The sequence below is a fragment of the Magnolia sinica genome, chromosome 7 (genome assembly GCF_029962835.1).
Source record: "Magnolia sinica isolate HGM2019 chromosome 7, MsV1, whole genome shotgun sequence".
Taxonomy (NCBI): domain Eukaryota; kingdom Viridiplantae; phylum Streptophyta; class Magnoliopsida; order Magnoliales; family Magnoliaceae; genus Magnolia; species Magnolia sinica.
The window spans coordinates 19,466,589-19,484,388 of NC_080579.1; the positions used below are offsets into that span (position 1 = coordinate 19,466,589).

Consider the following 17,800-nt stretch of genomic DNA (forward strand, 5'->3'; position numbering starts at 1 on the left):
TCGATCCGAGTCGAAAATGAGTTCGAGCTAACCCCAGCTTGGCTTGACTCGGATCGACTCAGTATTTTATATATAAACCCTAAAACGCTTTTCATTTCTTTCCCCTTTTCAAAATATAGCCGCTAGACCCAACACCCTCTCCCGCCAAACCCTTTTCATTTCTCCCCCCTTTTTAAATTCTCTTGTCTTGCAGATTTGTGTAGAAACAATGATACATTTGACTTGCACAAACGTGCCAGTGGAGAAGATTGACCATGCTCTGGATACCATCAAAACCAATGGCATCTAAAATGTTTTGGCACTTAAGGGGGATCCTCTTCACATACAGGACAAGTTTGTTTAAGTCGCTGGCGGATTCGCTTGTGCTCTCGACCTGGTATTCATGCACTTTCCTTGACATAAACTTCTTTTATGCCTTTTTGGATGAGGATTTTTTACATAGAGGAAAAAATTTCAATTAAAAAAAAAAAAAAAAAAAAAAACATGCAAAGGGACCAGTAGGATCTCACTCGTCTATTGATTTTATCTTCATCAGGCTACCCTTACATGTGCCATGAAGTGTCTTCAGATGACCCATCTTGCTTTACTAGTCTATTTTCTTATCTCCACACTTCTCAATTTGTTCACGCCCCAAGTATAGGGCTGTGATGTAGTACTAATCTCGGTAAGACCGAGGTCGAAACCACAGGGACTGAACCTTGTACGCAATATGAAAGTAACTTGAACTAGAGCTAGGCAAAGATGTAATCTAAACTAGGGAAAATTAAGGGAATAATTGTGGATTTAATTAACTAAAATTTGAAAAATTCAAAGGTGGGAAACTAGGGTACCAAGGATCCACTTATAGAGATCAAGGAGATCTATGCTTGATTCACGAATACAACTACAATCAGAGTCCTATCTTCATCTAGTTGGAAAATATTTCATTAAAAACCAATCTGAACTTCATTTGATCCAGTCATTAATGGAGAAGAGGTATGAGAATTAGACTTGATTCCAACACAAAGCCATGCCAATGAGACAAAGCAAATAACAGAATCTAACCAATCCACATCCATCTCAGAGAGGTATGAACATTAGGAAGGGTTCCATCATCCAATCATGCCCAGGAGATGATGGTGAACAACAGGGCCTCCTAACTTCATAATCATAATAATGAAAAGAATATGTTCAAAGCTATCGCAGATTTATTGTAATTTAAGTCACAACAAACCATTAAAAACTAAAGGCATTCCTTATAATCAAACTAGGATCAAAATCAGTTCAAAATAGACATGAATCAAAAGGCATAAATAAAAAATCTCTCATTACACTACAAGCTTCACCTCTTAGCCCTAGCTAAGAGGTTTAGCCAATCACGGACATGATTAAACCAAATCTCTTAAAAGAATATAAAATAAACAAACAAGAAATAAAGAAAAGAAGGAAAAAAAAAACTCTTTGAAGTAGGCCCACGCTCCATGGATTGCCTCCACGGCTGCTCACGTCCAAGAATGGCCTTCCCATGTCCTCTCTCTCTCTCTCTTTTATAGATCCTAGGGGCGGTTTAGAGGGCTGGAGATCAGTGGAATTCGTATTTACGCGGCAAGGACGCAAGAAACCCACCAACTTGCGTTTGGACCGAGTTCTCCGCCCATAGATGTCTAAGAAATCAATTTGGACTCCAGGGTTGGGGTAAAAACCCCCTAAAAGGGTTCTGAACGGTTTGGATCACTCATCCGACAACAAACAGTGGCCCACAACTCCCCGCAACGTCTGAAAAAATCGGACATGCGTATGGTACGAACGGACCTGCACTGACGTGTTCGGTGGTCCCCATAGTGATGTTTTTGGTGAAATCTACCCAATTCATTGGATTCCTAGCGAAATTTCAATTGGAAAGGAGTAATTTTTGTTGAGTTTTGGTGCGGTCCACTGTATAAAATCAATTCACCGTCCATCTTACATTTTCTGGCGATCCACGTGTATACGTACTTAAGGGGCCAAAAGGCCACTATGGCGAGGGTCATGCCCCTCACTATGGAGCATATAGACGGTCTGGATCATCCGTTTGGATTATGGGTGGGGCCCACTATCAAAACCCAATCAGAAGACGTCCGGCACTGGCATTTTTCTGAATTTTTGAGGAAGTAGTTGGTCAGCATGCACCAACTGACTTTGAGTATAATGGTGCACGGCCGGTGCGCTTATGCACCATGCACGCTGATCCCCACGTGGGGTCCATCGTGACGTTTATGAGAAATCCTCTCCGTCCATCTGCCTTCCCATCTAATTTGAAGGGTTGAAGCCAAATTTGAAGCATATCTAGATATCAGACAGGCCCCAAATCAGAGATTTGGTGGCTCATCTGTCCGTTGGGCCACTTCCACAAGGATCCAATGGCTGAAATTTGATGTGTACAGTTAATTTATGGTCCTCAGGCAAGATATAAAGTTTCGAGTCGAACGGATGGTGGGGACCCTATGATCTTGCATTCTAGACGATTTTCAGGCCTCTTTAATGTGAATGACTTGATTTTCTCGGATCTCTGGCGTGTAAATTCTTTGATCTCGATCTCCTAGAATCCGTCCCTTGTCTTGGTGATTTTAGAGCATTAAATCCATGCTTTTAATACCCTTTTAAGTCCAAGCTCTTTAAATTCACCTTGCAACAAAAACACGATTAAAATAGGCCGTTAAACAATATCATGTTCTTAAATTTAGGTAATAACTGGAGTCTAATATATAATATTTAACCCTCAACACAATTCCCAACCAACATTTTGGTAGTCTCGAGCAAAGTATGCGAAAAATAATTTAGGAATTACAGGATAAAGTTTTATAAACTCAAGCGGTTTTTTGAAAAGCAATCTAGATCATAAAATTTCAAGATACATCAATGTTGGGCATTACTTTCTCCTGGACTCAAGCGCACGGTAAACTTTATAATCAAGTTCAAAGTATTAATCCATCGATCAGAAAAATTCTAAACATTGAGTTCCATGGGTATGCAGTGAAACCTAAACTTATCACAATCAAAGGTTCCATTATTTATTTTCATGATAACATTGATAATCACAAGAGCATTCAAGATAACCATAACCTAAACCAAAACTTGCCTTACAGTTCAACTTTTCATTCTTCCAACTTTTGATTTTTCCATCGATAGCCTTCACGCTATGTCAACCTTTTAAAGGTAAAGCCAATAAGGGGAATCGAACCCTCACCTATATGGAACAAACCTATGGTGAAGACCATTCGCCCAACCCTTTTTAAAGACAACTGTTTTTTAGCTAGGTATTATTGTTTTTCTTTGAATATGATGGACAAATTCCCCAGGTTGGCTCCTTCCATGTCTAGTGACTAGCAGGTTAACAATTCAATATCGAACTGAAGTCCTAATGTATAAGCTAGGTGTGACATGTGAAATCATGACTTAACAATGTTTAAAACTTCTAATTATGGATTAACAATTTGACTTAACTGTGAAATCTAACAGATAACTGAATCCAAGAGTTATAAATTACCAATATTACGTATCTTATACGTCTAAATCAAAGATGACCATCAAAATCACTTCGAATTCACAAAAATTTTCAGAAAAAAATTTAAAATTTTTCACAATTTTTGCTCAAGACCAAGAAAATACTGATTAGGTAACCTAATCTTCATCCCCAACCTAAAATCTACATTGTCCTCAATATAAAAGATATAAGTATGCAATGCACATGAGACAACAGAAATAAAGGACAAGTGATAGAAAGATAGTACCTGATGAAAGAATTAAGAGGCTTTTTTGAAAAGGCCAAGCTATATGTCTTGGGGGGAGGGCTGGTGAATAGGATTATGCCAAATTAAAACTTTAACAGTGGAATTTAAATGAATAAAGGAAAGATAACACTTTAAATAAATCATAGTACGGAAATGTAAAGCAACCTCAAAATTCTAGTCTTGAGAGGTTGATACAAATGTTGTTCTAAGGACAACCTTGCACCATAAAAACCAAGAGTTTATGGCAGGACAACCTTACTAGAACGATTTAAGTATTAATATATCAAACTGAAGAGGAATAAAAAGTAAATAGCAAGAATGAAAGTCTAAACTATTACAACATTCACTACAATGCTTAAAATGTAAATATTACAACATTCACATCCACACATACATCCCACAAACTTTGAATGATAAAAGATATAATAAACAAACATTCAAATCACAAGACATAAAGAATTATAGTGGTTCGCTTGTGTGTTCACTAACTGTTAAACAATAGCCACACAGCTTGCTACTCCACTCCTAATATCCTCACACAATGGATATTAGCATTCACTATGAAAATAAGTTTTTCTCAGGTTCACCTAAAACCCTCACAATTGTATCTTTCAAATGGGCTTACACAATTCAAAAACCCCACACTCTGAGTTTTCTGGCTCTCCTCAAATAACCAACACTTAGAGATTTTTCTGGCTTAATCTCAAAGAAACCAAAAACATAGAAGATTTACACAAATGTAAAATACCTAGATTTCTCCTTTTGTAGCAGCCCGAAAGATCCAAATCAGAATAGAAGTTCAATGTCCAATACTCACTTTGAAATGGTTCTAAGTTCTAATTAATTTTAAATTAAATCAAGTTGGGCTAGCTCTATTTGATTTTGATTCCAAGAAGTGGAATATCACAATTCCTCTTTCAAATTAGATTAGAATGCAGAAACAGAATCAAATATAAAAAGCTAACAAAAGAGAATATTAAATATGCATAATATAGATTAAAAAGAACACAAACTTATCTCTCAGAGTAATGCCTTGATTTTACTTTAATTGAATATCAAACTCTGAAAATCATGCTCTATTTATAGTTGCAGAAATGAAATCTACGATTAGTCTTATGGATACTACGACTGGTCGTAGGACTGTAACGACCTTGGAATTTTTTGTGCTTATCTTTCCTTAAGTAGTTGTTTTGGGGTAATTAGCGCTTTACTCGATTGCTTGTGAAATTCACATCAATCACTTTAAATTGTATTTGTATGGCTCTAAACGTGTAGATTAGTGAGCGCTACGTTACTCTGAAATCTGGGATCCATCGCTAAATCCAGTTGTTCTGGGGAATTTTTGGAAGATCTGGATCGGACCTAGACCGCGCGTCGAAAGTCCGATAGCGATGATCTTAGGCTGTTGCGGTCACCGAGTTGGGCTTGATCTTCACCTCGAAAATCAAGTCGATCTGATGTTCTGGGTCGATTTGGTTGAGCTCGGAGTGAAGAGTGTGAGAACGGTTGGAATTTATTAAGCTTTTATTGAAATCTGAGTCGTGTCGGTTGCGCGACGATTTTAAGCATTCTGACCGTTGGATTCTGACCCAATTTCACCCTCTGATCAGGATAGTTGGCCCAGGCATATCCTAGTGCTTGTGGACCTGATCGAGTTTCCGTGACCGTTGAATTGAGTGTGGTCCGCCACGGCTGATCTGAAGAGCCGGTCGGTACGAAAACTCAGCCTGACCTAGATCCATGGTCAATGAGCTTAAGTTTGACCTTTCGTGGTTATAGGCCCACCAGAAGTGCTTCGTTGGATCGAGAAAGGCGTGCTTTGGTTATAACCTAAGTATACCTTGACCCTGGGGTTATTTCCATCATTTTAAGGCCTATATATAGACCTTAAACCCTAGCTCTCATTTCCATACGAATTTTCTCTAACCCTAGCTTGGAAAGAGAGTGGAAAAGAGAGAGTTAGTGAGAGAGATTGGTTGGTGAATCATCTTGATTCTTCCTTGTTCTTCTTCACCTTTGAACCTTTATTTTGAATCGTTCCTCTGACAATTCTGAGTTCTTTTGGGGTAAGTTAACCTAACCCTAACCTGTGTTAGAGCTTAGATTAGACTTGGTGTTGTTGTATCTCATTTCTATCTTTATTTTAGGGTCTTCTAGCGCCGTTGACGAAGACAACTCGTCTAAATCAGTTCGGCGGTTCTTTCTTCGCTTAAGGTGCGGACTTTAAGTGTATAGGTTATGGTTTTCAAGGCTTTCAATCCCAGTTAGTGATTTATTCTTGTTATGGATGAGATTTCACATGTCAAATGTTATGTTTACATCGCTTTCCTGATATGCATGTGCTATATTGAGATTTGTGTATTCTAAGTGTATTTATAAAGTACCGTATACGTATAAAATACGCACTTGTGTTTGCCATGATTATTTGTCATGTATGTATGCTAGATGCAGGTATGACAACTCCTTGGTAAAAGGAATTGTCTAAGTGCATGTATTCCAACATACGCTATATATGTTGTTCCTTGTATGCTAAGTGTTTGTAGAAATGCATGAATGATCTAAGTGTAACTGATTACACTAATTGTGGGCGTTGAGAAGTGATTCTCAATACTCCTATTGATGCGCATGTTTTCCTTTATGCAGTTACATTCCAAGTTATTTAAATTCAAGCATCTCCTATGCTTACATTTATGTTAAGTTGATATTCTTCAGATGTGTATGTACCATGATTTGAGCTGTTGATCTATTACCGCTTTACATTCCATATGAATATCTGTCGTAGTGTAGGATGTTTGGGACTATGCCTTAGTCCAGGAAATCGGTAATTGACCCTATGAATCGTGGTTGAGATTGCTTTCGCCACGTAGGACGTATTAGACGAACCCGAGCCGCATTAGAGTTGGCGGCAGTGGTTTGGCCACGCGGAGTGTTTGCGCACTCTATGTCGTTCAACTCAACGTGTGCTCGTGCTAGTCGAGTTCGTCAAATAACCCGATTGTCCGATGTATGTTAACCATGTATGGACGCTACTGCTTGAATCTAGGGTACCGAACTTACCAGTGAAATCCTAATAACCATGGTACCTGATCCGCTAAGACTCATGAGCCGGACATGGTGGTATGGGACACCGTGGTCGAGTTGTCGGCCTACGCTGGGGTGACGAGCCTCCCCGTAGTGACCAGTGAGCAACTTAACTCGTGAGCCGATTATGGTGGTATGAGACACTATATTCGTGCTGTCGGCCTATATTGATTGGTGACGAGCCCTTTGTAGTGACCTCGAGCATACCTGGATACCGCAAGGAGGTGACGAGCCGATCTGTGATAGTAAGGGCATGAAAGGCGTACATTGATTGGTGACGAGCCCTTTGCTACGACCTCAAATATATGATCGTATGAGATATCTAGGATTGACGACCCTAGTATGGATCACTGTTTGGATGGTGATATGAGGAAGGTATCTTAGCTTCCCAATCCTGTTGTGTGAAATGGACTAATAACAACTTGGTAATCATATCCATGCACCGCATTTGCATGTACTTTGTAGATGTGGCGCACTTTGAGGCGATGTCATGCGTAACGTAAGATGAAGACGCTGAGGGTGTACGCGTGAGGGCACGCATCATACCGCATTCATACTTGCATTAACAAGAGTACTTAGGATTTATTTAAGTGTTCTGCTTTATCATTACTGTTTGATTGAACTGATAACATGTTAACCAGTGCCTTATTGTTCCACTGAGTTGATCACTCACTCCCACGCTTCGGGCGGTGTTACACACCCACCGGACTCTCTTAGGCCCCGATGTTGCAGATGTGGATGCGACGCCCGAGGCAGAGCAGGAGTATGATGATGAGGCCGCTTTCTCCTATATGCAGTTTTTGACGGGTTCTAGCGAGCCTCGGTCTGATGCGCCGGATTCCTGGGATATTTTGGGGACTGAAATGATGTAATTTGATACTTATAATTTTGTTAAATAACACTTTTACACGATCTGGTTGTATATGTAATTCAGGGATTTACACTTGTACACATTTTACTATAAGTCTTCCGCTTGCTTTATTCACTTATCCCTGAATCATATCTGTGTTTTGGCTTAATCTATTCCATGTTTTATGCACTAATACAGTCAACATACATTCATCATTAAATATGTTGCATAAGTGATGTTTTGGAACTCGGGAGCTGAGTTATGCTCGATCCCCGAATTTCAGGGCGTTACAAGGACCAACAACATTTTGAAATTTTGAGCGCGATCGGATAAAACCATTTCACGACTGGTTGTAGGCACTTCACGACTGGTCGTGACTTACCCACGATTGGTCATGAGACACCAAAATTCTTTGCTGGAGTTTGAGTCGTAGTTGTTGGACTGGTCTTAAACGAGTCGACATTGTTCACACGACCGGTTGAGCAGACTCCAGGACTGGTCGTAGATCAACTAAAAAATTTTAAAAATTTGCAACAACTTATGACTGGTCTTGAAATTTCTTGGACTGGTCGAGCCAGTTTTAGGACTAGTCGAACAGAGTCCAGGACTAGTATAAGAACAGACCAAACACTTATAAAATGATTTGATTTGAATTATGTATACAAAATGACCTACCCTAATGTCAATCTAAGGTCATGCATACCTTAAATGTGAAGTATGAACATTGAACCTTCTTTTTCTTCAGATGTTGGATGATCTTTGAAGTTCATGAAGCTTGAGTTCTTGCAACATGATGAAGCTTGAACTTGAGATTTTTGAAACCTTGAACTTGTAGTTCTTGAGTTGTACTTCACCTTGAGTCTTGAACATGATCTCGTAGCTTTAAAATTCTGAAGCTTTAGAGAAGAGAACAATGTACTTGACCTTGCATTACTTGAAGTAGATCATTGTTCTTGACTTGAAATATTGTCCTTGTACATGTGATGCATTTCCTTGAACAGATATATCAGTATGCTACACAAGACACAGATTGTGGTTTTGGCACTACAAATTTTGACAATCAAGGTAATAAATAACCATTGCACTTACAATCTCCCCCTTTGTCAAAGTTGTGACAAAACATACTCCATTAAAAATAAGAGAAAGAGTAGCGTCACATGCTCAATAAAGAACCATGCAATTATAAAAGAAAACCAGTTACAGCCTGGTTAAAGAATCATGTACCAGTTATCATCAACTAGCACACATCATCATAAAGTATGCAAAACTCCTCCTTACTTACTCCTCCTGAATAGCACACATAAATTCATAAAAATTATGCTATTACCCCATATCCATATCTATTCCATATAGATGTGGGGTAGTAGCATACAATATCATATGCGATGAGTCCATGAACCATAAAATATCAGAAATACTGGCAAGATCACAAATCAAACGATATCGGAGTAATGCGAAAACAAGCTGATAGACCCATAAGGAGGATCAGCCTTATCTAGGCTATGCGATGCAAAAATATAATAAAAACAATATCATATACTCATGAAGCAATGCAGATCAACTATACAATGTGGAGACAATAAGCCAAATATCAGATGTTGATGATACAATGCAATATGCGGTGCGAATGAAATGACCAAGGTGGAGTAAAGTCGGGATGATAATACGTAGTATCGCAGGCTATGGGGTTCATCACAAAGGACTTTTATCCAAACCAGTCTCATACCTAAATTTGGATAGCCAGACTCAATGTAATAGACTCCTAATCTCAGGTTGGTTGCGCACCCAACCAAAATTCTTGCCATTACGAAGGTATACAACAATTAGTTGCGCACCACTAACTCGAGTGGATAGTGAATAAATGAATGAATAAGTATGCAACTCCTACTCGATAAGTCCACATATCAGTACAGTTCCTCTTTGGGAAATAACTGGAATCTATTACACTCTAAACCAGATTGCCGCCCCATCGAGCGCAACAAGGTGAGTGGAAGAGACCTCACTATCCGCCTACCAATATCGGGCCCGACTCATCGATAGTGGACCCATTCCTCGAGCTGGTCAGACTCGGCCTAGCATTGCCCCCTCCTCTCGGGCAGGTAAGGCCGTACCCCCTTCCAACCGACCACGACACAATGGGAGAAGCGGCCTAACGGTATACGACCCTCATGAGCTCATGCATCCACTCGGTCTACACGTTGGAGAAACCTCTAAAATCAAGAGGGTTTAGAGACTTTCACCAAGGGATATCTATAGCACCCCATGTAGAACAGATTTTCGGTGTCCCATTTGGCCATCTACGAAATACCTGTGGAGGCTACGGCCCTGATGCCGCTAGGGCGTATGGTGGTCATGTCACACAAATGCGAGATGCATGAGTCACACAGTCCAATCATGCATTGATCCTGCACATACCATGCGCTCATGTGGGGCAACTCCGCCTATCAGGGAGCCCCATGAACAAGTTGCCCTATGACATATGCAATGGTCAATCACATCTCATAACAAACATGCAGATGATGCGTATGGGCATGTATCATGATGCTATGCTGTCACATACTCATAATCGGTATCAATAACCGGCCTCAATAATCAGTATCAACAATCGGCTTCGACAATGTGGACATTTAACTAACATTGCCCCCAAGGGGTGACCCACATAGAGCCTAACATATAATGGACTCATGGTCTCACAAAGGGCCTGATATACAATACCATGGGCCTCACTCAAGAGCTTAATACACATCACGATAAGCCTTTCACATGGGTCTAACATACATCACAATGGGCTCCATCGCCTGGCCCTTAAATGCATCACGATAGGCCTCATCACCTAGGCCTCATATACATCAAATTGGGCCTTAAACATGGGCTGAATACACATCACAATGGGCCTCAAATACGGGCCGCATATACATCACATAGGTCTTGATAATCAGCCTCGGTAATCAAAATCGGTCTCGATAATCGAAATCGGCCTCAACAATCAGAATCGACACTTGGAATCGGCTTTGACAATCGGAATCGACCTATAAAATTGGCCTCGATAATCGAAATCGAAATCGATAATCGGCCTCAATAATCAGAATCGGCAATTGGCCACGACAATCGAGATCAATCGATAATCAACCTCGATAATCAAAATCAGAAATCAGCCACGATAATCGGAATCGATCTATAATCGGAATCGGCAATCGGTCATGATAATCGGCCTCGATCACTAATCGGTCAATTGGCCACGACAATTAGAATTGGCAATCGGCCACGACAATCAGAATCGATCGATAATCAGCCTCGATAATCGGAATCGGCAATCAATAATGATAATCAGCCTCGATCGCTAATCGGTCAATCGGCCACGATAATCAGAATCGACAATTGACCACGACAATTAGAATCGATCGATAATCGGCTTCGATAATCAGAATCGACAATCGGTCATGATAATCGACCTCAATCGCTAATCGGTCAATCGGCCACGACAATCAGAATCGGCAATCGGCCACGACAATCGGAATCGATCGATAATCGGCTTCGATAATCGCAATTGGCAATCGGTCACAATAATCGGCCTCGATCGCTAACCGGTCAATATACACGGCGAGATCCATATATGAACGGTCGATCAAACCATAATATAAAGATCGACCCTCGACAGTGGTTATATCAAAGCCGATGGTATGGAGTCATCCGTCTAATGCGAATGGGGCCCACTTATTTGGGTTAACCCACTAAGAGAATGATGAGAATGGGCCTAACAAGGCCTAAGGGAAGGTCATAATGAGGATGTCTAACCATCATTGCCTATTAATGTGGACATTTAACTAACATTGCTCCCAAGGAGTGGCCCACATAAGGCCAAACGTACAGTGGACTTACGGTCTCACACAAGGGCCTAATGTACATCACGATGGGCCAAATACACGGGCCTAATATACATCACCATAGGCCTTGAATACATCACATGGGCCACAACCATGGGCCGAAGAATACGTCTCAATGGGCCTTATCACATGGGCCGAAAAAAAATATATTGCAATAGGCCGCATTACATCAAGCGGGCCGCATCCACGAGCCACACCAATGGGCCACACCAAACGGGCCACAAATACATAACAATGGGCCTCAACATATGTGCCATAAATACAACAAGTAGGCCGCATCAATAAAACACGTACATCATGGTAGGCCCACTATCCCATACTAGATGGTGCGGCAGATACATCGCCTAGGTGGGCCCCACGTCCAGGGATGGACGATGTGGATACAATAAATACATCAAGGTGTGGCCTATGTCAAAATGGATGGACGGAGTAGATACAACACATTGATTATGTGGGGGCCACATGAATGGACGATGTGAATATACAACATATATATCACGGTGGGTCCCACTATGATGTGGGTGAGAACTTGGATTACATCTAAAATTATTTCAATAGTGGCAGTGCATCATGTATATCACTGTACACTATCATTCTATGGAGCACAAGGCCCACTAATGATGATCAGCACTGTCCAAACATTGTCCAGGTAAATCAGTACCGTCCAAACATTATCCATGTAAATCTATACCGTCCAAATATGTCCCGCACCGTCCAAACATTGTCCGCCACCGTCCAGCACAATCTGGATGGTGTGGATGAAATAAATACATCATGGTGGTGTCCATGTACGTGGCCCACCAGAGATTTGAATCTACTTCATTGTTAGCCCAAGATGAGCTCATCAAATGAATGGACGGTGTGGATGATATCATATATCAAGGTGGGTATCGCCCGTCCAGGAAGAACCTACGGCTGGAATACAAAACATATATCAAGGTGGGTCTCACGCACACCGGACGGACAGTGTGGATATAAAACATATACATCAAGGTGGGTCCCACCCCCACACGTGCCAAACGTGTGGGGGTGGGCCTACGCCCTGAGCTGATGGACGAGGGAGTATGTAAGACATACATTAAGGAGGTCTCCACCATCCCGATAATGGACGGTGTGAATGATACATATATCATGGCTGGCCCCACACGTGGCAGGTGGGAGCCAGGCCTACATTACACGTACCCACCGTCCAGCCTATCTGGACGGCAGGGATGATATATCAACGAGGGCCACACGTGGTGTCCTCCACCTAAGATTTGAATCTGTTTCCATCCCATCGTCCACAGATGGACGGTGAGGATAAAATACTATATCAGTGTGGGGTCCACAGCTACTGGCCAAATCAGATGAACGGTTTGGATATACAGATGAACGGCGTGGGATAAAACACATGTCATCAAGGTGGGCCTGCACAGCACCGTCAGATGGACAGTGCAGATAACACACATCACGTGGGTCTGCACAGCACCGTCAAATGGACGGTGTGCACACACAACACGTGAATAAGGGGGGCCCACACACCAGCGTCTAGGTGGACGGCTGGAATAACATACGTGGGTGGGTCCCACGTGGTGTGGCCCACCTACGATACGATACACATATGTATGTGTGTATATATCATATATATATAATATACTGCACAACCAGGAACGTCCAGCGTCCACAGGCCGTCCAGTGCACGGATGGACGGTTTGAAATACATCCATCTGTTGCGTCCACACATGTGGCCCACCAGATTTCTGGATCATTCACACGTCAGGTGGGTCCCTACCGTCCAGAACAATGGACGGTGTGGATGACCCATACACCTTCAAGGCAGGCCCCACGTGGATGGATTGGACGCTGGGTACAAAACATTCATAAAGGTGGTCCCACATGTGGGAGAGATTCCACGTCTAGGTGGAATGGGATTGCTTCAAATACATCAGAGGTGGGCCCCACGATTTGCACATCATGGTGGAGTCCACACGTGTATCGGGTCCACGCTGCTGCTAGGCAGCATGGATACAACACATATATCGTGTGTGACCCATCTGGACGGTGTGGATAAAGCCATATACATCATGTAACCCCCACGTGGGTCCCAAGCTCGGAGATCATAAAAAAAAACTAATACATCAAGGGTGGGTCCACACGTGTGGCCCACCCCAGCTACAACGAAGTTGATATTTGTATTTCCACATCATCCAGACGTCCTGGACGTCCAGCGGACGGACGTCTGGATGGAAGGCATCATCAAGGTGGACCCCACGCCAAGGATGTACGGCATGGGCTTAAAGCACATACATCATGTTGGTTCCACGAAACTTGCTGACGTTAGCCAGCAATGGGATCCACTGAGCTCTCAGTGGTGTTAATACATCAGCTATGTAACTGGTGTGAGGTACCCAACCAACCCATATTCGATATCAGGTGGGTCCCTCATGCGTGGCCCACCAGAACTTGGTGTTGCTGTACACCGGCCAATCAGCTTTCAAGGTGGGGTCCATCTCGTGGATTGCGTGAATCAAGTGGGCCATATAATCATCATCATCATCAAGAATAAAAAGAAGGAGAGAGAGAGAGATCGGATGGTGGAGGGACCCCACCACTACGGGCCTCTCCATACAATGCATACATCAAGTGGGTCCCACATATGTGGGCCCTCAAATCACAATTCAAATAATAAAATCACCCACTTATTGTCTTCCTTCTTTGGTTCCTTAGACTCCTAAGCTCCTTAGCTTCGATCTTGATGAGGATGATGAAGATTGGACGGCTAAGATGTGAGATTTGTAAGACCTGTGTCCTAACTCGTACCGTTTCGTAGGCTTCCGCGGTCTTTCCGGTCGAATTCTGGCGACCCGTGACCTTTTATCGGCAGTTGCGCGAGACCCTGAGTCGTATCTCGTATTCCAGAGTCGGCTCGACCCGATACTTGTACCAGTGCAACCGCGCCGTCGTCGCGGTTCCGACGTCTCGCCGAGGCGATACCCAGGCTAGGAGATGTAGGCCCGCGTTCGGTTCGAGGAAACGCCGCACGTTGCAATTCTGAAAGAATCTTTACGAAATGTCACATCAATCCATCAATCAATCAAAGTACTCCCATCACCTCACACCTCATCTCCAAGTACAACCACCCCTCCCCTAAAGTCAACACTCTCTTACAACCAAGTACACCTACCCATCACTCACCATCCCTCTCTCCCATCACTCCTCTCCCATCATCTCACTCTCTCTCTCATTCTCTCTCTCATTCTCCCAAGCAACCCCAAGAGAAGAATCGTCCATGGCTTCCATGGAGAAGCCATGTGTGGCCCACCTTCCTATCACCCAATCCCAACCTCTAAAATCGATCTCAACCATTGAATCTTGTTCCCTTGAAGCTCTACAACGCGTTGGTGGAAAAATGAAGAAGAAGATCCTAAGGTAGGTGATTTTATGATTTTCTACCATTGATTTTGTGATTTGAGAGCCCATATGTGGTGGGACCCATCTTGATGTACGATTTATATCAAAGAGGGACCCATAGTGGCGGGGTCACCGTTCTCTCTCTCTCTCTCTCTCTCTCTCTCTCTCTCTCTCTCGCTTGATGTGGGCCCCACCTGCTGTATGCGTTCCTTCCACCATCCAAGCAGAGGGGATGCTGCTGGACCATCTATCCAGCAACAGCAAGAACACCATGGTGATATAGTGTTTTATCCATGCTGGCGTGGACCTCACTAGGATGTATGTTCCATCTAACCGTCCATCACCTGGACAGAGGAAAACACAAGTGTTAGCATGATTGGATGGTGGGCCACGCACATGTGGACCCACTTGACGGATTCACCTCATCCACCGTCCATTGTTTGGGACGGTGGGACCCACCGTATATGTGCTGTGTGCACAGCGTCCTTGATTTGATTGACTAGTGTACCTCACGCAGCTGGTAGCTGCTATTTACGTCAGTAAGCTGCGTGAGACCACCATGATTTATGTAATTTGATCCACACCGTCCAATGCTTTGGACGATGCTGGACACCGTGAGAAGGTGCAGGGGTACCCCACCGTGATGTATTATTTTCATCCACACCATCCCGATCATCTGGACGGTGCTGGACCCGTTGGATGGTGCAGGGGTATTCCATTGCGATGTACAGGTTATATCAAGACCGTCCAACTTGATGGACGTCAACTGATCAATTGGGGGCCCTGAGGTATGTATTTTAGCCTCACCTGCCACGTATGTGGGACCCACACGCATGTGGCAACCACCGTGATGTATCTGTATTCCGCGCTGCCCACCTACAGGTCCCACCCTGCACGTGTGAAAATCCCACACCATCCATTTGTAGGACGTCACCAAGATCCATTGGTCCCACACGTGATGCTTATATATCCACAGCAATCCGTCCATCTGGACAGAACAGTGGGCCCTGATGTGTGTTTCCCATCAACGCCGTCCATCAGGTGGGACGTGCGGACCCCACCTTGATGTGTGTCTCGTGTCCAGGCCGTCAAGGGCCTGGACTATGTATATGTATTATATATTATATAATATTTTATATGTAATATATGGTAGGATATTATATATTATATATATTATATATAATACAATATAATATTTATATTATATATTATATCTGGTGGGCCCCACGTGGGACCCACCTTTAATACATGTATCTTACATAAGCACCATCCATCTGGACGGTGCCATGTAGGCACGCTGTTGCGTGTGTGGGCCACATGTGTGGGACTCACATGAGGTGTATGTTATATCCCTATCGTCCATCCATTAGACGTGGACCCCACCATGGCAGCGTGTGGGGCCCACCTTGTAATGATGCATTCCATCTGCACTGTCCAATCCATGGGACGGTGGGATGTGGGTTGACTGGGTACTGCACACCTGGCTACTCAGCAAGTTGTGGGGCCTGCCTTGATGGCACGTGTGGGTCCCACTATGATGTTTATGTTGTATCTCCACGGTGGGCACCACCATGATGCATTTCATCCACACCGTTCAGATTGTGTTGGACGGTGCTGGACGATGTTTGGGCAGTATTGATTTACATGGGCGATGTTTGGATGGTGACGTGGGCTCCACTGTAATGTATGTTGTATATGTTGTACCCACACTACCCACCTGGTGAGGCCCACCTGCTGTGTAAGCACATGGTCCACTTGCTGGCCGTACAGGGCCCACCTACTCAGTGGCCTAATGTGATGTATGTGGGGCTCGATATGCAGCCCACTTGATGTGTATTAGGCCCATAAGATGCGGCCCATTGTGGTGTATGGTGATGTATTTGAGGCCCATGTGCAGGGCCCACATGTGATGTATATTAGGCCCATGTGTAGGGCCCACCTATTGTGTATTTAAAGCCCATGGGTTGAGGCCCATTGTGATGTATTCGAAGCCCATGGGCAAGGCCTAATGTAATGTGATTATGGCACATATAATGAGGCCCATTGAGATGTATTTCCGGCTCATGTGATGCGGCCTACTTGATGTATGAGACCCTTGTGTGAGGTCATGGGCCCATTATACATTTGGCTTTATGTGGACCACTGCTTGGGAGTAATGTTGGTTAAATGGCCACATTAATGGACAATGATGGTTTAACGTCCACATTGTGACCTTCCCTTAGGCCTTGTTAAGCCATTCTTGCCATCCTCTAGTGGGTTAATCCTAATGTTTGGGCCCCATTGATATTACTTGATTCATCGGTCGTTCATCCAGGGACCCCGCCTTGCGTGGGGACCGATTCCGATTATCGAGGTGATTATCGATCGAGGCCAATTATCGTGGTCGATTGTCGATTGTGATTGTCGTGGCCAATTGACCGATTAGCGATCAAGGCCGATTATCATGACCGATTTGTCGATTTTGATTATCGATCAATTCTGATTATCATGACCGATTGCCGATTCCGATCGACGTGACCGATTTGTCGATTCTGATTATTGATTGATCCCGATTGCCGTAGCTGAATGCTGATTTTGATTGACGTGACCGATTTGCCGATTCTGATTGTCGTGACTGATTGCCGATTTCTATTGACGCGACCGATTTGTCGATTGATTCTGATTGTCATGACCGATTGCCGATTCTGATTAACGTAACTGATTTACCGATTCTGATCATCGATCTATCCCGATTGTTGTGACCGATTTGTCGAGTCTAATTATCGATCGATTCTGATTGTCATGACCGATTGCTGATTCTGATTGACGTGACCGATTTGCCGATTCTGATTATCGATCGATTCTGA

At 43.2% G+C, this 17,800-nt stretch overlaps 1 long non-coding RNA gene across 1 annotated transcript in view; it reads left to right on the plus strand.

Annotated features, from left to right (window-relative positions):
- Positions 1-289: 289 nt before the first annotated feature.
- The window catches only part of LOC131252013 (uncharacterized), a 29,878-nt gene continuing 12,367 nt past the window's right edge, over positions 290-17,800 (plus strand). The window contains exon 1 of the long non-coding RNA XR_009174099.1: positions 290-376. This is a non-coding gene — a long non-coding RNA (uncharacterized LOC131252013). The remainder of the gene's footprint in view (positions 377-17,800) is intronic.